The sequence below is a fragment of the Staurois parvus genome, unplaced genomic scaffold (genome assembly GCF_062004578.1).
Source record: "Staurois parvus isolate SC_StPar_1 unplaced genomic scaffold, SC_StPar_1.0 ptg000080l, whole genome shotgun sequence".
Lineage (NCBI taxonomy): Eukaryota > Metazoa > Chordata > Amphibia > Anura > Ranidae > Staurois > Staurois parvus.
The window spans coordinates 5,964,068-5,990,341 of NW_028317876.1; the positions used below are offsets into that span (position 1 = coordinate 5,964,068).

The 26,274-nt window shown below is 41.3% G+C and overlaps 1 protein-coding gene across 3 annotated transcripts in view; it reads left to right on the top strand.

Annotated features, from left to right (window-relative positions):
- The window catches only part of PDLIM3 (PDZ and LIM domain 3), a 65,216-nt gene that overhangs the window by 21,613 nt on the left and 17,329 nt on the right, over positions 1 to 26,274 (top strand). The gene's annotated exons all lie outside the window — the stretch shown is intronic.

Here is a 26,274-nt window from a genome sequence, read left to right on the forward strand (position 1 = left end):
TTTGATCATTCAGTCATCTTGCTTACATTTACATTAAAGAGGCACTTGTAGGTCAGACAAATATAACATAACAGTTATAATGAAATAACCACAAATGTCTTTTCTGTGCTCACAGCATTATCAGTTTTATTCAACCCCCAAGTGACATTCAATCTTAGTACTTAGTACAGCATCCTTTTACAGTTATAACAGCTTTTAAACGTGAAGCATAGCTTGACACAAGTGTCTTGCAGCGATCTACGGGTATCTTCGCCCATTCTTCATGGGCAAAGGCCTCCAGTTCAGTCACATTCTTAGGCTTGCGCACTGCAACTGCTTTCTTTAAGTCCCACCAGAGGTTCTCAATCGGATTTAAGTCTGGTGACTGCGATGGCCACTCCAAAATGTTCCAGCCTTTCCTCTGCAACCATGCTCTAGTGGACTTGGAGGTATGCTTGGGATCATTGTCCTGTTGAAAGGTCCAACGTCTCCCAAGCCTCAGGTGTGTGACGGACTGCATCACGTTTCCATCCAATATCTCCTGGTACTGAAGAGAATTCATGGTACCTTGCACACGCTGAAGCTTCCCTGTACCTGCAGAAGCAAAACAGCCCCAAAGCATGATTGACCCTCCACCATGCTTCACAGTAGGCAAGGTGTTCTTTTCATCATAGGCCTTGTTCTTCCTCCTCCAAACATAGCGTTGATCCATGGGCCCAAACAGTTCTAATTTTGTTTCATCAGTCCACAGAACACTATCCCACAACTTTTGTGGTTTGTCCACATGGCTTTTGGCATACTGCAGTCGACTCTTCTTATTCTTTGGAGACAGCAAGGGGGTACGCCTGGGAGTTCTGGCACGGAGGCCTTCATTACGCAGTGTGCGTCTTATTGTCTGGGCTGAAACTTCTGTACCCACATCTGACAAATCTTTTCTCAGTTCCTCAGCAGTCACACGGGGACTTCTCTCCACTCTACGCTTCAGGTAGCGCACAGCAGTCGAAGTCAGCATCTTCTTTCTGCCACGACCAGGTAGCGTTTCAACAGTGCCCTTTGCCTTGAATTTGCGAATGATGCTTCCTAAGGTGTCTCTTGGTATGTTTAACATCTTTGCAATCTTCTTATAGCCATTGCCCTTCCTGTGAAGAGAAATCACCTCTTCTCTTGTCTTCCTGGACCATTCTCTTGCCTTCACCATGTTTGTAACCACACCAGTAAATGTCTAGAAGGAGCTGAGTATCACAGTCATTTTAAAGCTGCCTAATTGGTGCTTATTATGCTTGATTGCTGCTCGGTGACATCCACAGGTGTTTTCAATACCTGATGGAAAGCACCTGTATGAACCTCTGTTCTTCAGAGTGGTAGTCTTTAAGGGGTTGAATAATTGTGGCAATGAAGAAACCACATAAGAACCATTTACTACTGTATTACATAAACAATTGATGTCATTTTAGTTGCATTTGGGTAGTTACAACGTCCTTGTAGGATTTGATTCTGAATACAATTCCAAATGTACACTATAGTCCCTAAACCCCTTTACAGCATTGGGGGTTGAATAATTTTGGTCACAACTGTATATTCAAACCTAACATTGCTTGCAATGGTGTGCATTGCATTTCCAAGCATTGTGTTTTCTAATGGTAGCATTTTTGTATTATGTCACAAATTTCCCTCACTGCATGCACTAATAAAAACACATTGCAAAGCACTGGTATGGTTAGCAAGCATAGCGGTACAGGAAAATACAAAGAGATTTGTTTTCTCTCTGCACTGCAACACAGCACTGTGGTAAAAACAGGCACCACTGAAAACTATTGTGCTGCCACTACTCTTACATTTTGTTGCAGCAGAAACAGAAATTCAAAATGTGCTGCAATGCTCTTGCTAATAATAAGCCAGTGAAAAAAACCTCGCTGCAGCACATGGGGGATAGTTCATAAAATATTAAAGCCCAACTCGGGAGATTTAAAATACTCAGCTCCTCTTTCATCGTTGTACCCAGCAGCATTTCCCTGCTGTCACTAGGTGGCTTTAGTATTTTAATTTAAGTGATGATGGCAACATGAATGAGCTTTTTGTATACTGTGGGCATCATTGTGGCACCCTGCACTCTACATGTAATAGTGCAGAGAAGGGTGCAGATTTCTTCACATCAATGCCACTCTGCATCATTGAGGGCTGCCCACCAAAAACGAAGATGACCCAGTCATGTGACTGGCGCGAAGACATTGGTTAGAAAAAAAAAGAAAAAACATTTCTGTAGAAGAGTTGGGCTTCAAACACTAGGAGGCATACAACGTTGAACATCCCACACAGACTATATTTACAGCCATGTGCAGGCATAGTCTTCTTGGAAATGTATAGATAGCCAAACACCTTGAGGAGATGGATCCTATTCTGACATTTTAGGGGAATTTAACAAGGCTGGCATTGTCAAATCATAGAAATTTCTATGTCAGACGAAGAGAGAAATATTCTTAACAGATTGTAATCATTTTGACACCCTATACTGTGTTTGCAAAAGTGCATGGTTCATGGTCATTTGTGAGTGCATGTTTTGAACACGCCATTTAGCAGATAAGTAAAATACTAATACTGGCTTCTTATAAAAGGGTTGCCTGGCTGTCTCTGGATTTAATCCTTGTGAACAACACAAAGCCAGACAACCAGCATTTTTTGAAGTAGTGGTTAGCAATAGCAATGTTTCTCCCAAGACAGATTTCCTTTAAAATAGAAGTTTATTGGTTATACTGTGATGTAATCTGCAAGGTTACCTTTGTATACTTTTGGTAAAAAATTCAATAAATAGTTTTGGAAAGAAAATAGCAGTTTATGTAGTTTATGACGCATGTAGACGTGTATTTATATAGCATCTAATTTAGAAAGCATGCAGAAATATACATATGTAGTTTACAAAGCCTTTACAGTGTCTTGTTAAGGGTATTTCTAGCATTAGGTAGCCAATTTGAGCATCATTCATGAAACCAGAGGTCTGGTTCACACCTATGCGTTTTTTAATGCTTTTTGCATTTTGCAGAAACACACCACAGTCCATTTAGCATGGTTTCCTATGGGACACGTTCACATCTATGCGTTTTCAGCCTCTGTATTTTTGGAAAGGGTCAGGGACTTTTTTTTTCCACAGCAGATTGCAGCATGTATAGGTGTGAACCAGGCCTGCACCAGTATCTACACTGCTCCAAAAAAATTAAAGGGACACTTTTTAATCAGAGTATAGCATCAAGTCAATTAAACTCCTGGGATATTGATATGGTCAGTTAAGTAGCATAGGGGGTTGTTAATCAGTTTCAGCTGCTTTTGTGTTAATGAAACTAACAACAGGTGCACTAGATGGGCAACAATGAGATGACCCCCAAAACAGGAATGGTTTTACAGGTGGAGGCCACTGACATTTCTTTCCCTACTCATCTTTTCTGTGTTTCACTAGTTTGCATTTGGCTAGGGTCATTGTCAGTACAAGTAGCATGAGGCGATACCTAGACCCTACAGAGGTTGCACAGGCAGTCAAACTCCTCCAGGATGGCACATCAATACGTGCCATTGCCAGAAGGTTTGCGGTGTCTCCCAGCACAGACTCAAAAGCATGGAGGAGATTACAGGAGACAAACAATTACTGTAGGAGAGCTGGAGAGAGACATAGAAGGTCCTTAACCCAGCAGCAGGACCTCCTTTGTGCAAGGAGGAACAGGATCAGCACTGCCAGAGCCCTACAAAATGACCTCCAGCAGGCCACTGGTGTAAATGTCTTTGACCAAACAATCAGAAAAAGACTTCATGAAGGTGGCTTGAGGGCCCGACATCTTCTAGTAGGCCCTGTGCTCACTGCCCAGTGCCATAGAGCTTGACTGGCATTTGCCATTGAACATCAGAATTGGCAGGTCCACCACTGGTACCCTGTACTGTTCACAGATTAGAGCAGGTTCACCCTGAGCACATGTGACAGACGTGAAAGGGTGTGGAGAAGATGTGAAGAACATTATGCTGCCTGTAACATCGTTCAGCATGACCATTTTGGCAGTGGGTCAGTGATGGTCTGGGGAGGCATATCCATGGGACACACAGACCTCTACAGGCTAGACAATGGCACCCTGACTGCCTTTAGGTATCGGGATGAAATCCTTGGACCCATTGTCAGACCCTACCCTGGTGCAGTGGATCCTGGGTTCCTCCTGGTGCACAATATGTGGCGAGAGTATGCAGGCAGTTCCTGGAGGATGAAGGAATTGATACCATTGAATGGCCCACACGGTCGCCTGACCTAAATCCAATAGAACACCTCTGGGATATGTTTCGGTCCATCTGACTCCGCCAGGTTGCACCTCAGACTGTCCAGGAGCTCAGTGATGCCCTGGTCCAGATCTGGGAGGAAATACCCCAGGACACTATCCATCGTCTCATTAGGAGCATGCCCCGACATTGTCAGGCATGCATACAAGCATGTGGGGGCCATACGAGCTACTGATTACCATTTTGAATTGCTGCAATGAAATTTCACCAAAATGGACTAGCCTGCTGCATAATTTTTTTTACTTTGATTTTCAGGGTGTCTTTGAATTCAGTCCTCTGTAGGTTGATAATTTTCATTTCCATCAAAAAATGGGGCATCCTTACATTCCCATTTTTACATTTCCAACACATTACCCGGTCCATATCAGGTTAGATATCCAGCATGATATTTTTCCCCATTGAGATCTGATGTGTTTTCAAAGTGGTTAATTTTTTTGAGCAGTGTATAAACATGGACTAGGGTAACAGCATTGACCTTTATTATGATACCAAAAAGTAATGCAAAAACAAAGAAATGTGAATTTGTACCACACATAAAGCATAAAACATGCCAAACAATAAGTATACTAAACATAAAACATACTTATTTTCATAGTGAAATCTAAAAAAGGTAGATCACATAAAATACTGAAAAGGTGTGAATATAGATCAAGTCTTTAAATAGATCTGTAGAAGACTCCTCTACTCTTGATGTGAATAACCTCAGTTTATATGTTTTAAATACAGATACACAAATACATAATAAACATACTCAAAATATCAACATGCTGCACCACTGTGTGCTACCACCTGTCAACGCTGCCACTTACCTCCAGTTATTGACCCACACTCACCCACACCCACACAGGTAAGGTCTACACAAGGGTTACAATCCTTCACTCTTCACCAAATACCAGCATCAAACATCCTGTCAGCAGCTCAATAGTTCAAATAGCAGCCAATTCAGTAAAGAAAAAGGGAACAGAAGACCTTTTTTTGGACGTAATTTCAGGCATTTGTTTTGCATATATTTGTGCATATTTACTCATTCAAGTGCACAATATATTCTTAGGCAAGATTCATTAATATTTATGTTCAGATGTGCGTATTTGCGTGCACATGGCATAAATTGTTGATTAAAAATTACTGAGGAATACGCGGCAATAGTTTATATGTTTGTGTACACAGGCACATTGTAAATAATGGGGTACATTTTACCTCAGTGGGAAAAAACGCTGTACTGAGCTTTTTCAAGCTGCAGTGTGCAAGAGGCCTAATACTCACAAACATAGTGCACTACATCAGTGCACAGGAATAATCGCCTGTTTCATTAAAAAACATATGCTTCCTTAGGGATAAACATCCATCCATAGTACAGCAAGTAAGATGGCTGACCTCAAACTCCTGGCGTGATTGCGTCATGTAGCCTTGCCCTTTATGCAAGGTATAATTGCACATTTATAGATGTATTTGTTTGTGCAGCACTTTTTTAGTATCGTACTGTATATTATTGATGTGGAAACACATGACAGTTGCTAGCAGGATTGGTGATTGGCGAGCCTGTTTTATTTTGTCTTCTGCAGCATATCCCCAACCAAAAATGTAGCATGTCCACACTCTGTGATCCTTGTTTCCTCTATTAGTTCTGCAGTGTCTAACAGTCCTCTCAATCATTACATATATTGAATATTACATGCGGCCGTTTGGTCATGTCAGGGACCACATGTTTGAGGCCCTCTTTAGTTGACAACCACTGATCTATTCCTATATATTTTAGAGAATTTTAGTAATTTACATCTAAACACTAGTGGTGTCCAAACTGTGGCCCTTTGGGGCACCTCCAACTTACACCAATGATGGGATAACCATTTCTCTCACTGACACCATCAATGGGGCAGAATTATTCTCACTAATACCAACAATAGGGCACTGTTTCTCTCATTGATACCAACAATGGGGTACTGTTCCTCTCACTAATACCAACAATGGGGCACTGTTCCTCTCATTGATACCACAGATGGGGTACTGTTTCTCTCACTGATATCAACAATGGGGCACTGTTGTCACTGATACTAACAATGGGGCACTGTTCCTCTCACTGATACCAACAATGGGGCACTGTTCCTTTCACTGATAACAACAATGGGGTACTGTTCCTCTCGCTGATACCAGCAATGGGGTACTCTTCCTCTCACTGATAGCAACAATGGGGCACTGTTCCTCTCACTGATACCAACAATGAGGTGCTATTCCTCTCACTGTAACCAACAATGGGGCACTGTCCCTCTCACTGATACCAACAATGGGGCACTGTTCCTCTCACTGATAGCAACAATGGGGCACTGTTCCTCTCACTGATACCAACAATGAGGTGCTATTCCTCTCACTGTAACCAACAATGGGGCACTGTCCCTCTCACTGATACCAACAATGGGACACTGCTTGCTCCCTCTGGCCACAGTATGGCCCCCCTAATGCTTGAAGGACAGTAAACTGGCCCTTTGCTTAGAATGTTTGGAGACCCCTGCTCTACACCAAAGCATCAAATAAGTTACAGAAAGCATATGGAGTCACAATAACCCCCATGGTCAGAAAATCTAAACTCACCAAGGCACCTGTTATTTATAGTTGTCAGCACAACATGCCTCACTCTGCATGTGTTAAAAGAAAACAGAGATAGACCTACAGGAAAGAAGATTCTTTTTTAACAACATAAAGAATGATGGGGTCACAGCGTGGTGAACATGTGCTAAAAAACCTCCCGGAAACATGTTAATTACAAGGTCAACAAAAGTACAATTTCAAGGGGGTAGTTTACCAATGTTTACCAATGTGAGGTTGTTTTTTACGTTAAGGCCTCTTGCACACAGAGCTTAAAAACGCCACTATTACAGGAGTGTTGATTGTTTATTTTCAGCCTGTTTTTCATGCACACATAGGCATTTCCAGACATATTAGAAAAGGAGCTTTTTCAGGCAGCAAAAAAAAAACAAAATAAAACACAAAAGGCGCATTCAGGAGAGGAGCTAAAAAAAAGTGAAAAGAGTCCAAACACATACATTTCAAGACTCATCCAGCATTTGAGTGGTAATGCATTTCAATGGCCAGAATACCAGAAAATGTAATACTTACTTTCTGTAATTTTTCTTTACTGGTGCCTATTTATATCTATGGTTGGTTGCTCCACCCACAACCAACCCACAGGACCACATTAACACTATAAAAGAAAGACCGGGGTCCCCCCCACTCCATTCTTGTAACTAGTCTGAAACCCTGTCAATGATAGAAGGAAATGGGGGGGGGTATGTTGCTATGGATAGGCACCATGAAAGGAAAATTACAGAATGTAAGTATTCAAGTTTCCCTGGTGCCTCCATGGTAGCATACCTATGGCTGGTTGCTCCACCCACAACCAACCCATATGTCTATGTTAACTCTATGAAAGAAAGACCGGGGTCCCCCCCACTCCGTTCTTGTAACTAGTCTCAAACACTATTGATGACAGAAGGAAATGGGGGGGGGGGGTTGTGTATGCTGCCATGGATGGGCACCAGGAAAGGAAAATTACAGAAATGAAAGAATTCAATTTTCCAGTTTCCTGATGCCTCCACAGCAGCATACTTATGATAAATAACTTGCTTTCAGGGGGGCTTGCTGTAAAAAAAATGTTTAATCGAGATGACAAGACTGAAAATTGTAAGGTCTTTTTCTCAAATCTCCGGGCGTTAGTGAGGCCAGATCTAGGCTGTAGTGTGACATGAAGGTGGTAAACGAGGACCAGCTTGCTGCCCGACAGATTGTTTCAGGAGAAACTTTTGCCAAAGCCGCCAAGGAAGAAGCAATCCCTCGAGTTGAGTGAGTGTTAACCACCTGTGGTACTGGGAGGCTACTAGCTCAATAAGGCCTTGTATATGAGACGTACAATCCAGCTGGCTATAGTTTTCTTGGACGCTGCTAGACCCTTCCTTGCTGAGTTTTGCTCTTCTGAAAAGGATGGCAAGACCCATTCTTGATTGAGATGGGTAAACGAGGACCAGCTTGCTGCCCGACAGATTGTTTCAGGAGAAACGTTTGCCAAAGCCGCCAAGGAAGAAGCAATCCCTCGAGTTGAGTGAGTGTTAACCACCTGTGGTACTGGGAGGCTACTAGCTCAATAAGGCCTTGTATATGAGACGTACAATCCAGCTGGCTATAGTTTTCTTGGACGCTGCTAGACCCTTCCTTGCTGAGTTTTGCTCTTCTGAAAAGGATGGCAAGACCCATTCTTGATTGAGATGGGACCTTTGGAATAAACTGGTGGATCAGTTGAAGTTCCACCCTATCCGGGAAGAACGTAATGTAAGTATATTGAGCTCCTGAAGCTTGAATCTCTGATACTCTGTGGCCTGAGGTAATAACTAGGAAGGCGGCCCCTAAATGCAATGTCTTGGAGTGCATAATTTTCAGTTGGGGCAAATGGAGGAGCTGCAAGATAATCCAGAACCAAAAGCAGGCCCCATTTTGGGTAAAGAGTTTTCCTTGGAGGCATCAATCCTAATACTGCCCTCTGGAAACACTCTATCAGAGGATTCAATGATCATCTGGTATCCGTTAGGACTAGAGATGAGCGAATCGAACTAGGCGAACCGGAATTCGAGTCGAATTTCAGGAAATATTCGATTCGTGTCGAAACCGAAATTTTGCCTACTTCGGGTGCGCGAATCGAACATTTCCCGATCAGCCGGCAAAAGTGTCCCTGCAGTGAGCTCCGCTATTTCTGACAGTTCTCTGACAGAAGGAACACATGTTTAGCGGTTGAAACATTGTATCTATTAGTTTACATTTAGGATACAGATGTTTCAACCACTGTACATGTGAAGAAGTTGTGAGAGAACTGTCAGAAATAGAGGAACTCTGCACATACACTTTTTGCCGGCTTGGAATTATTCTTCTTTTCATCCTACTTCTTCTTCTTCTTCATCCTCAGAAGAAGAGGATGAGGATGAGGATGAAGAAGAAGAAGAAGAAGAAGAAGAAGAAGAAGAAGAAGAAGTAGGATGAAAAGAAGAATAATTCCAAGCCGGCAAAAAGTGTATGTGCAGAGTTCCTCTATTTCTGACAGTTCTCTCACAGCTTCTTCACATGTACAGCGGTTGAAACATCTGTATCCTAAATGGAAACTAATAGATACAATTTGTATCTATTAGTTTCCATTTAGGATACAGATATTTCAACCGCTGTACATGTGAAGAAGCTGTGAGAGAACTGTCAGAAATAGAGGAACTCTGCACATACACTTTTTGCCGGCTTGGAATTATTCTTCTTTTCATTCTTCTTCTTCTTCCTCATCCTCATCCTCATCCTCTTCTTCTGAGGATGAGGATGAAGAAGAAGAAGAAGAAGAAGAAGTAGGATGAAAAGAAGAATAATTCCAAGCCGGCAAAAAGTGTATGTGCAGAGTTCCTCTATTCTGCAGATACACTTAGAGGAGCTCTGCAGATACACTTAGAGGAGCTCTGCACATACACTTTTTGCCGGCTTGGAATTAATCTTATTTTCATCCTACTTCTTCTTCTTCTTCTTCTTCTTCTTCATCCTCATCCTCAGAAGAAGAAGAGGATGAGGATGAGGATGAAGAAGAAGAAGAAGAAGTAGGATGAAAATAAGAATAATTCCAAACCGGAAAAAAGTGTATGTGCAGAGCTCCTCTAAGTGTATCTGCAGAGCTCCTCTAAGTGTATCTGCAGAATAGAGGAACTCTGCACATACACTTTTTGCCGGAAACCGCTGTATGGAGTGAATGTCCCAGAACTGTCAGAAATAGACTATTTATGACAGTTCTGGGACATTCACTGCATACAGCTGTTTTAACCGCTGTATGGAGGGAATGTCATGGAACTGTCAGAAATAGACTATTAATGACAGTTCTGGGACTGTCCTTCAATGCAGCGGTTGAAACATTGTATGTATTTGTTTCCATAAATGGATCCATTTATGGAAACAAATACATACAATGTTTCAACCGCTGTATGGAAGGACAGTCCCACAACTGTCATTAATAGTCTATTTCTGACAGTTCCATGACATTCCCTCCATACAGCGGTTAAAACAGCTGTATGGAGTGAATGTCCCAGATCTATCAGAAATAGACTATTTATGACAGTTCTGGGACATTCACTGCATACAGCTGTTTTAACCGCTGTATGGAGGGAATGTCATGGAACTGTCAGAAATAGACTATTAATGACAGTTCTGGGACTGTCCTTCAATGCAGCGGTTGAAACATTGTATGTATTTGTTTCCATAAATGGATCCATTTATGGAAACAAATACATACAATGTTTCAACCGCTGCATGGAAGGACAGTCCCAGAACTGTCATTAATAGTCTATTTCTGACAGTTCCATGACATTCCCTCCATACAGCGGTTAAAACAGCTGTATGGAGTGAATGTCCCAGATCTATCAGAAATAGACTATTTATGACAGTTCTGGGACATTCACTGCATACAGCTGTTTTAACCGCTGTATGGAGGGAATGTCATGGAACTGTCAGAAATAGACTATTAATGACAGTTCTGGGACTGTCCTTCAATGCAGCGGTTGAAACATTGTATGTATTTGTTTCCATAAATGGATCCATTTATGGAAACAAATACATACAATGTTTCAACCGCTGCATGGAAGGACAGTCCCAGAACTGTCATTAATAGTCTATTTCTGACAGTTCCATGACATTCCCTCCATACAGCGGTTAAAACAGCTGTATGGAGTGAATGTCCCAGATCTATCAGAAATAGACTATTTATGACAGTTCTGGGACATTCACTGCATACAGCTGTTTTAACCGCTGTATGGAGGGAATGTCATGGAACTGTCAGAAATAGACTATTAATGACAGTTCTGGGACTGTCCTTCCATGCAGCGGTTGAAACATTGTATGTATTTGTTTCCATAAATGGATCCATTTATGGAAACAAATACATACAATGTTTCAACCGCTGTATGGAAGGACAGTCCCACAACTGTCATTAATAGTCTATTTCTGACAGTTCCATGACATTCCCTCCATACAGCGGTTAAAACAGCTGTATGGAGTGAATGTCCCAGATCTATCAGAAATAGACTATTTATGACAGTTCTGGGACATTCACTGCATACAGCTGTTTTAACCGCTGTATGGAGGGAATGTCATGGAACTGTCAGAAATAGACTATTAATGACAGTTCTGGGACTGTCCTTCAATGCAGCGGTTGAAACATTGTATGTATTTGTTTCCATAAATGGATCCATTTATGGAAACAAATACATACAATGTTTCAACCGCTGTATGGAAGGACAGTCCCACAACTGTCATTAATAGTCTATTTCTGACAGTTCCATGACATTCCCTCCATACAGCGGTTAAAACAGCTGTATGGAGTGAATGTCCCAGATCTATCAGAAATAGACTATTTATGACAGTTCTGGGACATTCACTGCATACAGCTGTTTTAACCGCTGTATGGAGGGAATGTCATGGAACTGTCAGAAATAGACTATTAATGACAGTTCTGGGACTGTCCTTCAATGCAGCGGTTGAAACATTGTATGTATTTGTTTCCATAAATGGATCCATTTATGGAAACAAATACATACAATGTTTCAACCGCTGCATGGAAGGACAGTCCCAGAACTGTCATTAATAGTCTATTTCTGACAGTTCCATGACATTCCCTCCATACAGCGGTTAAAACAGCTGTATGGAGTGAATGTCCCAGATCTATCAGAAATAGACTATTTATGACAGTTCTGGGACATTCACTGCATACAGCTGTTTTAACCGCTGTATGGAGGGAATGTCATGGAACTGTCAGAAATAGACTATTAATGACAGTTCTGGGACTGTCCTTCCATGCAGCGGTTGAAACATTGTATGTATTTGTTTCCATAAATGGATACATTTATGGAAACAAATACATACAATGTTTCAACCGCTGCATGGAAGGACAGTCCCAGAACTGTCATTAATAGTCTATTTCTGACAGTTCTATGACATTCCCTCCATACAGCGGTTGAAACCGCTGTATGGAGTGAATGTCCCAGAACTGTCAGAAATAGACAGAAACTGTCACAGAACTGTCCTTCTTCTCATCCTTCTCCTTCTTCTCATCCTTCTTCTCATCCTTCTCCTTCTTCTCATCCTTCTCCTTCTTCTCATCCTTCTCCTTCTGCTCATCCTTCTTCTCATCCTTCTCCTTCTTCTCATCCTTCTCCTTCTCCTTCTTCTCATCCTTCTCCTTCTCCTTCTTCTCATCCTTCTCCTTCTCATCCTTCTCCTTCTCCTTCTCATCCTTCTCCTTCTTCTCATCCTTCTCCTTCTTCTCATCCTTCTCCTTCTCCTTCTTCTCATCCTTCTCCTTCTCCTTCTCATCCTTCTCCTTCTTCTCATCCTTCTCCTTCTCCTCATCCTTTTTCTTCTCATCCTTCTCCTTCTCCTTCTTCTCATCCTTCTCCTTCTTCTCATCCTTCTCCTTCTTCTCATCCTTCTCCTTCTTCTCATCCTTCTCCTTCTTCTCCTTCTTCTCATCATTCTCCTTCTTCTCATCCTTCTCCTTCTTCTCATCCTTCTCATCCTTCTTCTCATCCTTCTTCTTCTCATCCTTCTCCTTCTTCTCATCCTTCTCCTTCTCCTTCTTCTCATCCTTCTCCTTCTTCTCATCCTTCTCCTTCTTCTCATCCTTCTCCTTCTCATCCTTCTCCTTCTCCTTCTTCTCTTCCTTCTCCTTCTTCTCTTCCTTCTCCTTCTTCTCATCCTTCTCCTTCTTCTCATCCTTCTTCTTCTCATCCTTTTCCTTCTTCTCATCCTTCTTCTTCTCATCCTTCTTCTTCTCATCCTTCTCCTTCTCATCCTTCTCTTTCTTCTCATCCTTCTCCTTCTCCTTCTTCTCATCCTTCTCCTTCTTCTCATCCTTCTCCTTCTCCTTCTTCTCATCCTTCTCCTTATTCTCAGCCTTCTTCTTCTCATCCTTCTCCTTCTCATCCTTCTCCTTCTCATCCTTCTCCTTCTTCTCATCCTTCTCCTTCTTCTCATCCTTCTCCTTCTCCTTCTTCTCATCCTTCTCCTTCTCCTTCTTCTCATCCTTCTCCTTCTCCTTCTTCTCATCCTTCTCCTTCTTCTCATCCTTCTCCTTCTTCTCATCCTTCTCCTCCTTCTCCTTCTTCTCATCCTTCTCCTTCTTCTCATCCTTCTCCTTCTCCTTCTCCTTCCTCATCTCCAAGGGCATTTAAATTAAAGGTACAGTGTTCTGCACTAATTTAAAGGCTCTCTGAAGCCTAGAAACCCTTTAAATAAGTCATCTTCGTAGCGGAGAAATTCGCATCGAATCGAATTTCACACTGGAATTCGCCGAATCAGCCGAATCGAATTTTTCATTTCTTCGCTCATCTCTAGTTAGGACCGACACCAAGTCCAGTCCCAACTGTAGGAAGAGTAGAATATCATGCACCTCTGGCTTCAATGGGGTTGAATTGGCCAGGTTCTGGGAAGTCTGAGAGCTTCTGCCAGATCTTATAGTAGGTGTTATTGGTAAATGCCTTTCTGGCTTGAAGCAGGGTCTGAATTACTTTTTGAGAGCAGAACAATTTCTCCCACCTCAATTTCCACACCCTCAAGTCCAGAATCTCTGGATGAAGATGGACATAGCCCCCCTGGGTTAGCAGATTCTGCAGTTTGGGGAGGACCAGGGGTTTGCAGAGAGATAGATGGGCCAAGAGCTTGAACCATGGCCTCTTCAGGCCAGTAGGGAATTATCGTTAAGATGGTCACTTTTCCTGCAGTAGGCATTGCAGGAATCTCAAGATCAACGGGACTAAGAAAAAGCAAACCCCTTTTCGAAATTCCATGGTTGGGCAAGAGTATCCACCCCCCACAGACTCTTCCAATGCATACCTCATTAAAAACAGGGGTGTCTTGGCAATCTACAAGGGCGTAAAAAGATCTACTTGAGGGAAACCTCACTTCTGACAAATCCACTGGAATGCTTCTTGGTCTAGAGGTTCTTCTCTGCCCAAAGCAAGAACAGGGCTGCTTCCTTTGACAAGGATCTGCTGTGAGTACCGCCGTGAATCTGAGCATAGGCCACTTCAGCTCTGTTTCCATCTGTAACAACAGCAACTTTCTCAAGAGATGACAGGTCAAGTGGGAAATAGCCATCCAGGCAGCTCTCCAGTTCCAGGATGTCGGAGATCGAATGTGTTGAACCTCCATCTCCCCTGAATCATTCTGCCTTTGCAGTGGGTGGCCCAACCCAACCGACTTTCATTGGACGTAAGAATGGTCAAGGAGGTGGAGCAAAGGTGGCAGTGATCTAGAAGTTTTTGAGATCTTATCCACCACCAGAGACTGATCTTCATCTCCAGAATTATTATAATCTCTTGTGACAAAGACATCTTCCTCCATTGGGATAGTGTCAGGAACCATAAACCAGGCGGAGACAGAAATTGCAGTTAAAATCACACCTTCAAAAAAATAAGCCAGGGTTTGGATGCCAGTGCGGGTAATCAGATGAGCCAGGGTCAGGAAACCAGAAGTCAGCGTAGTCAGGAGCCAAAAATCAGGAACAGGAACCCGAAGAGAAGTCAGCCAGACCGAGTTGTACACAAGAACACAGGGAGGAACACAGTGGAGATCATAGACCATGCAAAGGCAAGGACAAAATGAGCTAAGCTGCTATAATAGCAAAAAGGGCTGGCTGTAGGCTGGACTAATGAGTCAGGTAATGGTATCTAGGTTAGTCATTGTGGAGACAACCAGTGGCTGGTAATTAACCAACAGCTGAGTAGCTTCTGAGCACTGAAAGAAAAGAGCTGCTCATTAAGTATTAGAAGCCCAGCCCTGACAGATAGAAACCTACAGTGGAATGTCCCAAGTGCCTTCGGGCCCACTTCACGATTGGAATGCAAGAGGAGAAGGACCCCAGGAGACATGAGTTTGCTCGCCAATGCTCTTCTCACTTTCTTTATGATCACTGGAATCTTTTCTGGTGGAAGTGACAATGACCATCTCTGGGTGTCAAATAGGGCTCACAGATACAACATAATTTGTGTGGGAATGAACAAGCTCTTGGTGTGATTGATCAACCATCCAAAACTAATCAAGGTATTCATGACTTCTTGGAGGTAGGCCTTCAGAGTCTCCCTGTCCTGAGACAGGATTAGGTTGTCATCTAAATAATGTAGTGCTCAAATTCCCCTTTCCCAAAGAGGGGGCTAAGATTGCTACCAGAACCTCTGTGAGCATTGTTGGAGCTGTCGAAATGCCAAATGGCAGAACAGTAGGTGAAATTCATCCACTGTGAATCTTAGCTAAGGTTGGAAATTGCGATGGATCGTTATGTGCAGATAGGCATCTTGGAGACCTATAGAGACCATCCAGTCCCTGGGCTGGATGGCTAGGATAATTGTATTGAGGGATTCCATTTTGAAACGTTTTAGCAGGATAAATCTGTTTAGCTTTTTTAAGTCCAGCACTGGTCTCCAACCTCCCATCTTCTTGTGTACCATAAATACTGGGGAATAAAAGTTTGAGAATTTCTCTGAATCCTTGGACTGGAACCATTGCCTGTTGCTAAATAAGCATCTGAACATACTGGCATAGCACCTCTGCCTTTTCTGGAGGTCTTAGGATTCTGGTGGGTAGAAAGGATTCTTGGGGTGGACTATGTTTAAATTTTCAGAAATGGCCCTGCTGGACCTTGGATACCACCCACTAATCTGTGCAGAACTCCACCCAAACCTGCGCGAATGCCCTGAGATGGGAACCCACCAGACCGGCTTGGGTGGGCAAAAAGTCAAAGGGACTTCTGACCTTCTTGTGTGCAGGAGGTTGCCTTTGATTTTTCCATTTTCAAGAAGTGGCCTGTGAACCCTTCCAACCCCTACTGTACTCTCTGCCAGGCTGTGCTGGCCTCCTGTGACTTCTGCTGGAATGCGGCCATTGTCGCAAACTTACTCCATTTCTGTCCTGGGGTATAAGGCCACTTTTTCCCCCACTGACTCTATTGATTGCAGTGTCCAGCTTCTCACCATATAGGGCGTTGCCATCATAGGTTATCTGGCACCATATTTGTTTGGATGAGGGGTCCGCTGACCAAGGCTTGAGCCATAGCGTTCTTCTCACTGTGATAGAGCATAACAATGATCTACCAGAGAACCTCAGAATGTCTCTTCCCATTGGATTGCCAACTACGAAGGGCTGAATCCCTGCAAAGCCAAAGGAAGCCGGGCTTTCTTCTGAGGTGTCTCCCTCTGAGCTAGTATCAGAGTCTACCTGGTGTGTGGGCGTAATAATGGGCCTTCCACTTGAAGAGGGGCCTGCTATGTGAGGCAAGGCTAATTCTCGAATTCTCGAGTCCTTGATCAATTTTTTCATGGTGTCTATGGATTCTTGTTTTTCTTTTTCCTTATACCTGGTGGGTTTTATAAAGCACCACTCACACACCAATTTATCCGGAAGTGCTTGCTTTCCGTAGAGCCAACAAACTTTATCACCGAGGTGAAAGGAACTGTGTGGTGGACTGGGGTGTTTAGGAGTATGGTGAGATGATTTTTGACCTGCGGGATGAGTGAGAAGAGGACAACTGCTCTTGCACATGTCTTGGCTTGATCTTCTATAAGATGAATGACGGTGCAAACTGCAAAATATGCAAAATATATGGGAGAGGAAACAATGCTTCATCAGGCATGCCAGGTACTTTTTTTTTACAAAAAAAAAGTACCTGATGTGATGCAACCCCTTACCTAGTAGCATGTTGAGGATCTTTTTTGCATAGAGATGGACTGTGAGAGGCAGCTGGGGGAACCAAAAGAAAAGGAGATCAGCTAATACAACATTAAAAAAACCTCCATCAATACTGAAAGACAATTGCTCGAAAACAAATTCTGCACACATAGTCAAACAGGAAACAACTTTGGTCCCTTTAAGACAAGCACTATTCCTTACAAGAAAAGTACCTTGGCAGCAGCTCTTCTTAATTTCCTCTGTCCTCTTTCCATCTCAGGGCTGGTACACCAGATGCAGTTCAGTGCATTTTTGCATAAAAAATGTATGCAGTGTTTTCCATGTATTCCTATGGCTCTAGCTGACATCAGTGCAGTGTCTTCCAGTGCAGTCAACAAAAGTAGAACTCACTGCATTTTTTCTGAATGGAACACATCTGGAACATGACAAAATGCATCAAAAACACACCGGAATGCACATGTCCTGAACTTAGATGAAGGAGAAGAAGAGGGGAAAATGCCATTGGAATACATAAAAAACATAAACAATGCACTGGAACACATCAAAAACGCATAAAAAATGTGCATACAGAAACACAACCAGAATGCTGAGTGTGGTGTGAACTAGCACTAACACAACCAGAATGCTGAGTGTGGTGTGAACTAGCACTCATTGGACGCCGCTTCACAGTGCAGATGGATAATGACCCAAAGCATACTGCAAGAGCAACCAAAGAGTTTTGTAAGGGAAAGAAGTGGAATGTTATGCAATGGCCACGTCAATCACCTGACCTGAATCCGATTGAGCATGCATTTCACTTGCTGAAGACAAAACTGAAGGGAAAATGCCCCAAGAACAAGCAGGAACTGAAGACAGTTGCAGTAGAGGCCTGGCAGAGCATCACCAGGGATGAAACCCAGCGTCTGGTGATGTCTATGCGTTCCAGACTTCAGGCTGTAATTGACTGCAAAGGATTTGCAACCAAGTTTTAAAAAGTGAAAGTTTGATTTATGATTATTATTCTGTCCCATTACTTTTGGTCCCTTAACAAGTGGGAGGCACATATGCAAACTGTTGTAATTCCTACAACAGTGGTCTACATTGTGGTGGTGTATAGAGCCAAAAATGTTAGAATTATGTCGATGTCCCAATATTTATGGACCTGACTGTAAATCCAATAGAAAATCTTTGGAGGGAGCTGAAACTCCGTGTTGCTCAGCGACAGCCCCGAAACCTGACAGATCTAGAGGAGATCTGTGAGGAGGAGTGGGCCAAAATCCCTGTTGCAGTGTGTGCAAACCTGGTCAAGAACTACAGGAAACGTTTGACCTCTGTAATTGCAAACAAAAACTTCTGTACCAAATATTAACACTGATTTTCTCAGGTGTTCAAATACCTATGTTCAGCAGTGCAAGACAAATAAATTCTTTAAAAATCATACAATGTGATTTCCTGAATTTTTTTTTTTAATTCTGTCTCTCAGAGTGGGAATGCACCTACAATGTGAATTTCAGACCCCCCCCCCCCCATGATTTATAAGTGGGAGAACTTGCAAAATCACAGGGTGTTCAAATACTTCTGTTCCTCACTGTAGATATTGCTCAAACTCCCCATTCCTCCACAGCCTTCTCCTGCTGCACTTCTCCTTTCTTTATCCTACAAAAATATCCATCTGCAAGTTCTAAGAAATGAAGTGCAAATAAATTACAGAAATATTTCATGTCTTTCAATAGATACACTTAAAGGGTTCCGTATTACCTTAACGAGAATTACTTTATTTTGTAAAGTAAAATCTTACCATTTTATATTCTAGTAGCTCTTTGTGTTACAGTTATATCAGTAGCTACAGTATGTTGATAGAGGCACTAATATTCTATTCTAGGTGCTGTGAGATCCATTAGATTTAATCCCTACATGTAACATGATATCATCTTACTGTAAACATTTTTCTTTTCCTTACTAACAACCTCATCTCAAAGAGGTCAAAGAAGCTGAACTAGAAAGACAATCACCCAGATTTCAGTTAGTAAGGTGTCTTAAAGTTGGACTCCAGGCTAAGCAAATATTGTCTAAATCCAAAAGCCATGTACATTGTTACTTGCATCTTAGTCTCTTTGTGCATTTCTTCCAGATGTGTGCAGTAATCCTGCATTAACATTTCCTGTATTTTGCCTTTGAGCAGGAACTAAAGACCAGTGACTGCTGATCTCTCTCCTTGTGACTGTATCCACCACATCCTGCTGTTTTCTGCTGGCCCCTCCTACAGTTCTGCTCACTTCATAAGCTAGGTGCAGTGCAGTGATGAAGTCACCAGGGGTGGACTGACCATTTGGGAACTCGGGCACTGCCCGAAGGCCCGGGGTCAGTATGGGGCCCCATGAGATGCCCCTGGTACCTTTCATAGGCTTTTTTGGATGTGGTTTGAGTGTGGGCAAGGATACAGGGGCCCCATGATCCCCTATTGCCCGGGGGCCCCATGAGTTGTCAGTCCACCCCTGGAAGTCACTTTTAAAAGATAATGCTTGTGTTTTCAAAGTCATTTGGTGTGCAAAGTGGAATTATTACCTTTGCAGCTGCCAAAGAACACTTTAACATGAGATTTTCTCTACCGGACATCTAGCTTTAGGAAAAGAGCCACATATGGCCATTGGTTTGGGGATCACAGCAATTACGAAAGATTTGAGGCTCTGCAAGGACCACATTCTTCTAAAGAAGAACATACACAAAAAATTAGACATCTATCCCACTTAGCATACCTCAACACTTTCTTCTTTTGACCTTGTTACTACCAAAGAGGTCACTAACGTTTTCTCAGAAGCCTGTCTCACCACTTGCCCCCTGGATCCTGTTCCCTCACAACTACTACAGTCATTCTCTTCTTCTATCCTATGCTCCCTCATTCACATCTTCTATCTCTCCCTTTCTATTGGCACCTCCCCCTCCCCTCTAAAGCATGCACAGATCACTCCCATACTGAACCCTTAGAAAGCCTAGTCTACAATCGCCTAAGCTCCTACATCACTGACAGCAACCTTCTTGACCCTTTACAGTCTGGCTTTTGCTCACTACACTCCACTGAAACTGCCCTACTAAAATTCACTAATAATTTACTAACTGCTAAAACCAATCGCCACTACTCCATATTCTTACTACTTCACCTCTCTGCGGCTTTTGATACTGTTGACCATCCCCTACTCCTCAAAAAACTCCACTCTCTTGGCCTCTGCTCTCTCCTGGTTCTCCTACCTACTGCAGCACTCCTTCAGTGTTGCTTATAACTCTTGAGGGGGGGGTGGGAGGGGTTGGGGTAGGGTAGGGTAGCTGTCCACGATCTGAATAGCTTATGCCTTCCTACCTGTAAATGGAAATGTAGAGGAGAAGAGAAATCATAAACAGACATGAGCTGGATTAATCTTATGGCTTATAATGTGAAAGGTTTAAATTCTCTGACTAAAAGACATAAGATATTGAGGGAAGTACACCAACATTCTATGGATGTGTTTTTTTTTTTTACAAGAGACACACCTTTCTTATGATACCAATGTCAAGCTATATTCGAGGAACTATCCAAACTGACATTATGTGGATTCACCAATAAAGAGAGCCGAAGGAGTTGCAATTGGATTTTCAAAAAACATGGGTTTTGAAGAGGAGGAGAAATTGGTATACCCAGATGGTCGGTATCTAGGCTTAAGAGGGAAAATGCAGGGGCAAAAATACACGTTGGTTAACATTTATTGCCAAAACAAAAATGCAGAAGTATTTCTTCAAGAAGTGCTCGGGAAAAATATGAACTTTAAGAGGGGTAGTATGATCGTGGCAGATTTTAATTTTTGTCTGGATCCATGGATGGACTTTACCTTCTCCTCTGTGCACAGATTGTATTCACGATTGGACTATATATTAATGGAGCACAGACAACTAGAATCTCTGATTAAATCTGACATAGAGGTGATGTCTATCTCGGATCATGCTCCTGTCATGGCGAGACTACGTTTAGGAGGGTAGTGGAATAAGAGGGCCATGTCGAGACTAAATGAGACACTTATACATGATCTCGAAATAGAGAAAAGGTTAAGGGAAGATATCGAGCAATTTGCTGCTCTGAATAAAACAGAGGAAGTATCGGTGGCTACTGTTTGGGAGGCACAGAATGCTTATATAAGGGGAATCTTGATAGCTATAGGGACGAAAAAAAGAAAGAATGAGGTAGGAAAATAAAGGGGGTAACGGAAGAGGTATATAAATTAGAACACGTACATAAAAAAAGCAGGATATAGATTTACATCAGAAGATTACCTTTAAAAGAGAACTGAAAGATCTATTGGAACAGGAAGCGAGGAAAGTCTTTAACAATGTTTCAAAGGAAAGATATCGGTGGGGGAATAGACCAGGAAAATACCTGATGAAGCGATTGAAGGATAAGAAATTAAAAAATTATATAGAAAAAATCAAAGATGAAAATGGGGAAATGGTATACTCTACCACCGGTATCGATAATATATTCCAAAAATTTTATATTAAGCTTTATGAGGTGAATCCTAAAAATAAGAAAGTAATATAGGAAGAAAAGAGAAGGAAAAGACAAGAATTTTTAAAGGCAGCACATTTACCAAAAATATTAGAAGATAAATTAGTAGCCCTAGAACGAGTAATCTCCCAGGATGAAATTAGAGCGGCCCTGAAGAGTACGGTAGGAGGAAAGAGCCCAGGTCTCGATGGATATACAGTGGGCTATTACAAGAATTTTAAACAGTTATTGGTCCCTATACTCTGTAGATATATGAATGCGTTGGGTGAGGGGATGGAAATGAGAGAAGATCATTACATGTGTATATAACAGTTTCCTTAAAGAAGGGAAGGATAGTTCACAATGTGCCAGTTAAAGACCTATATCATTACTAAATATCGATACAAAATTTTTTGCGAAAGTGCTAACCACCAGGATGAAAGAGCTGATGCCGGAGTGGATACATCTAGATCAAGTGGGATTTAATCCAGGGAGGGAAGGGAGAGACAATGCTCTAAAATCATTGCTCCTCTTACAAAAAGCAAAAAGAGGAAAGCAGCCGACAATTATACTGTCGATTGATGCAGAAAAAGCCTTCAATAGGGTAGATTTGGGATTTATGATAAATACTCTTGAGATATTAGGTATAGGGACCAAAATGGTAAGGTGGATAAAATGGCTCTATAATAGCCCCTCTGCAGCAATCAAGGTGAATGGGTCCCTATCAGAGACCTTTAAAATCTTTAATGGTACCTGACAGGGGTGTACATTATACCCGTTGCTATTTCAAAATCTGAGATCTTAAATATCAACGTTTCAAAGGTAGAGATGCAGACCCTGCAAAAAGACTTCCCATTTACATGGAGGGAGAGGGACTTAAGCTACCTGGGAATAAAGTTAACCCCCTCAATGAAGAACTTTTATTAAGTTAACTATATCCCATTAATAAATTAAATTAAAGATGAATTGAGAAGGCTCTCAATAGGGCGGGTCTCGTGGATTGGATATATTAATCTATTAATCTGGTTAAGATGGTGATAGTCCCAAAAATCCTGTATAAGTTTCAAATACTCCCAATATATTTACCAGGATCTTTTTTTAGGATAATAAGAAAATTTATGCTGAAGTTTATATGGGTTAATAAGAAACCAAGAATTAAGTATAAGGTTTTATGTAACAACAAAGAGAAAGGAGGATTAAATCTGCCAAGTATGAGGAATTATTATATGTCGGTGTTATTATCACGGGTGGTAGATTGGACACACAAGTTGGGTTACAATGCAAGGTATATTAAGTAACACACAATTAGATAGGATTATCTGGATCCCACGAAAATTTTGAGATTTAGATGAAAATAGTAGTACATTGACACGGGAGGTGTTGAGATTATGGGATGGGCTGCATAAGTCAATGGGCTGCATAAATCAATGGGCTGGAAGCACAATTCACTGTTGATGCCCCTGGTGGATACAGACTTTTTTTCCACCAAGGAATGATAATATTTCTGGGAAATGGTTTAAAGATAGAAATGTACGGTTAAGGTATATAGTAGATAAGGGGAAGTTATGTACTTTTCAAGAGTTTAAGAGTAAAAAAGATTTATTTGGTACAGTAGATGAATTTAGAAATGACCAATTAGGACATTTTGTCTCAACGCTCCCCCAACCACTGAGGATGCTCCCATTTGAAAAAATGTTGAATTCTCAGATAGTACATGTAACCTCTAGGATATACAAGATCTTTATTGAATGGATGGGATCTGAACCTCCGCTATGCTTAGAGAAATGGGAAAGAGAATTGGGTACAAAAATGAATGAGCAACAGAAGAATAAAATGTTTAAGTTGATGCACGGGGTGGTGAATATGAACACAGTAGAAATAAACTATAACTGTTTAACTAGATGGAATTATACAACGAGTGTGGCACATAAAAAGAAAAAATTTCACCACTATGTTGGAGGGGATGTGGGGCAAGGGGGACAATGGCCCACATATAGTGGGAGTGTTCAAAAATACAGGGGTATTGGAAAGACATAATTCAATATATACAGTAGAGTTTGGGGATAACTATTCAAAAGGGCCCGTGGGTGAGCCTATTTTATAGGACAGAGATGTCAGTGAAACAATATAAAAATAGCATATTATACCATCTCATCAGCGCTGCAAAAGGTTTAATCCCCAAATTTTGGCAGGCACAGGACCCTCCAAAAATGAGGGACTGGATAGGCAGGATCAAGTATATAAATAAGATGGAGGAGCTATATAGATGAAGATAGAATGGAAAAATTTAGAAAAGATTGGAGTAGGTGGTATGATTTTAAGATATCTGGAAAATACCTTGAAGTGATGGGTGCCCCAGTAGTAGAGTTGAAGAATTAAACTGAATAAATGGACAGTCGCAAAGTGAAGAGAGAATATAGAGTTTAGACTGAGATTGGTAAACAGGGTAGGAGAGAAATGGAAAGAATTACTTGGACAGGGGTAATTTATTGGGAGGGAGGGATAAGGGGGGGTGGAAGTAGGGGTAAAGAAGTTTGCTGGATTTTATTTGTTTTGAGAAATTATATATGGTTGATCTATGTATTGAAACAAAATTTAATAAAAGACATTACATTTTAAAAAAATAAAAGCCTCTCTTCAGGAAAGCCTATCTTGCCTTCAGCTAATAACGGAATCTTCAATTTCTCCTATCAGTTCATCCCCCAGAGTTATTACCTTTTGTGCCACCAGCCCCTCCCTCTTAGATCGTAAGCTCCAAGGAGCAGGGCCCTAACCCTCTTGTATTGAACTGTATCATTGCTGTTTTGTCTCCTTTTATATTGTAAAGCGCTGAGCAAACTGTTGGCGCTATATAAATCCTGTATATTATTATTATTATTATTATTATTATTAATAATATTATATAAGTAAACATCTACTTATTAGATACTTCTTATTTAAAAAGCTATGTTCATATTTTTAAATTGTACTGAGCATTAAAGCCCAACCCTTGAATTAAAAAAAAAAAATTTAAAAGAAAAATAATGTTCTGATGAAGGATAGAAAGGTGTCGACCTGGGTTGTTAATCCTTAGCTGTGGGCAACTGGGGTAAAAAGAAATACTGCTGGCCCTTCTTACACCAACACTTAAAGTGTGTAAACTTGTGACTACCAAAGTGACAAAGTCAAGGTAATGACCACCTCTTTTAATAGTAAATAATAGAGTTGAACATAAACACATGGAAAGCTAATCCAACCCACAAGAATGTGCTAAATTGCAATTAGATTATATATATAGCTCAATAGAACATACAGATGAAATGAAAATCAAAGAAAAAGAAAAATCTGAAAAAAGGAATATATAATAAGGTAAAGGAATTAAAACAAACATCCTGGCTGCCCTATAAACCCAGATAAAAGTGAAACACAAAAAAAATTATAAACGTAGCAATTCTTCAGATGTACTTGACAGAAAATATACATGACAGTAAATATAAAATACAAATTATAAAGTCCAATAAATAGTCCAGTACTGAATAAAAAACCACCTGTGATCCAGATCATAAAAATGCTGCACAAAACAGACACCTGTGAATCTTCCAGCAATATCACCATCTGTGCTCTATCATCTTCTGTTATGCACGCTCACAAGTAGACCCGTATAGCATACAAGTCAAAAGCACTTTAGATGACAGCAATGACTTGTCAGTCGAGACTCCTGATCTCCACACGTTTTACACAGAGAAAAAACTTGTCCCATACAATGATCATATAGCCCAAAAAGGATGCTCAGAAACATGGAAAAGAAGGAGCTCTCATAGTGTAAAAATGTATTTATTCAATAGGCCAACCAACCTAAAATGCACTCACATAAAATAAATAAAAAGAAAGCTCATCTGAGTCAAGGTTGTACTAATATGGCATCCTGCGCCGTACCTGAAATTACGTCACCACGCTTCTGGCATACTGTAACCGGGCTTTTTTGTGGCATTGGCGCAGTAAAGGTTTCTTTCTGGCTACTAGACCATGCTGCTCATTTTTGTTTAAGTACTGTCGTAATGTGCTCCTTCAAAGCAACCACATCGTCTTTTTCCAGAGCAGCCTGTATTTCTCCTGAGGTTACCCATGGGTTTTTCTTTGTATTCCAGACTATTATTCTGGCAGTTGTGGTTGCAATCTTTCTTGGTCTACCTGACCTTGGCTTGGTATCAAGAGATCCCTGAACCTTCCACTTCCTAATAAGTGATTGAACAGTACTGACTGGCATAGTCAAGGTTTAGGATACCTGTTTATATCCTTTTCCATCTTTATAAAGTTCCATTATCTTGTTACCCAGGTCTCTTGACAGTTCTTTTCGGCTCCCCATGGCTCAGGATCTAGTCTGCTCAGTTCATCAACATGAGAGCTAACAAACTATTTGACTATTTATACACACACACTATTTGCAATTTAAAAAGCCACAGATGTATATACTTCCCAATATACACTCAGTTGTTGTATCTCAGCTATACCTTTCTTTACCCAATCATTTCTACCATCTGTAATCACTTTCCCATCTTCCACAATAAAACCTGACACTTTAAAAGTACACATTAATAATTAACAAATATCTAGTCTTAGAAGCGTGTGCACAAACTGCAAAATATCTACAATATCCAAAATTGTGAATAGAGGACACATTCAAAAAATGTTGCAGGTCATCAGATTAGAACAGATAATGGCACTAAGAATTTTTATTGTACCTTGGGTAGCAGCATGTAAAGGAATACCAAAAATGTACT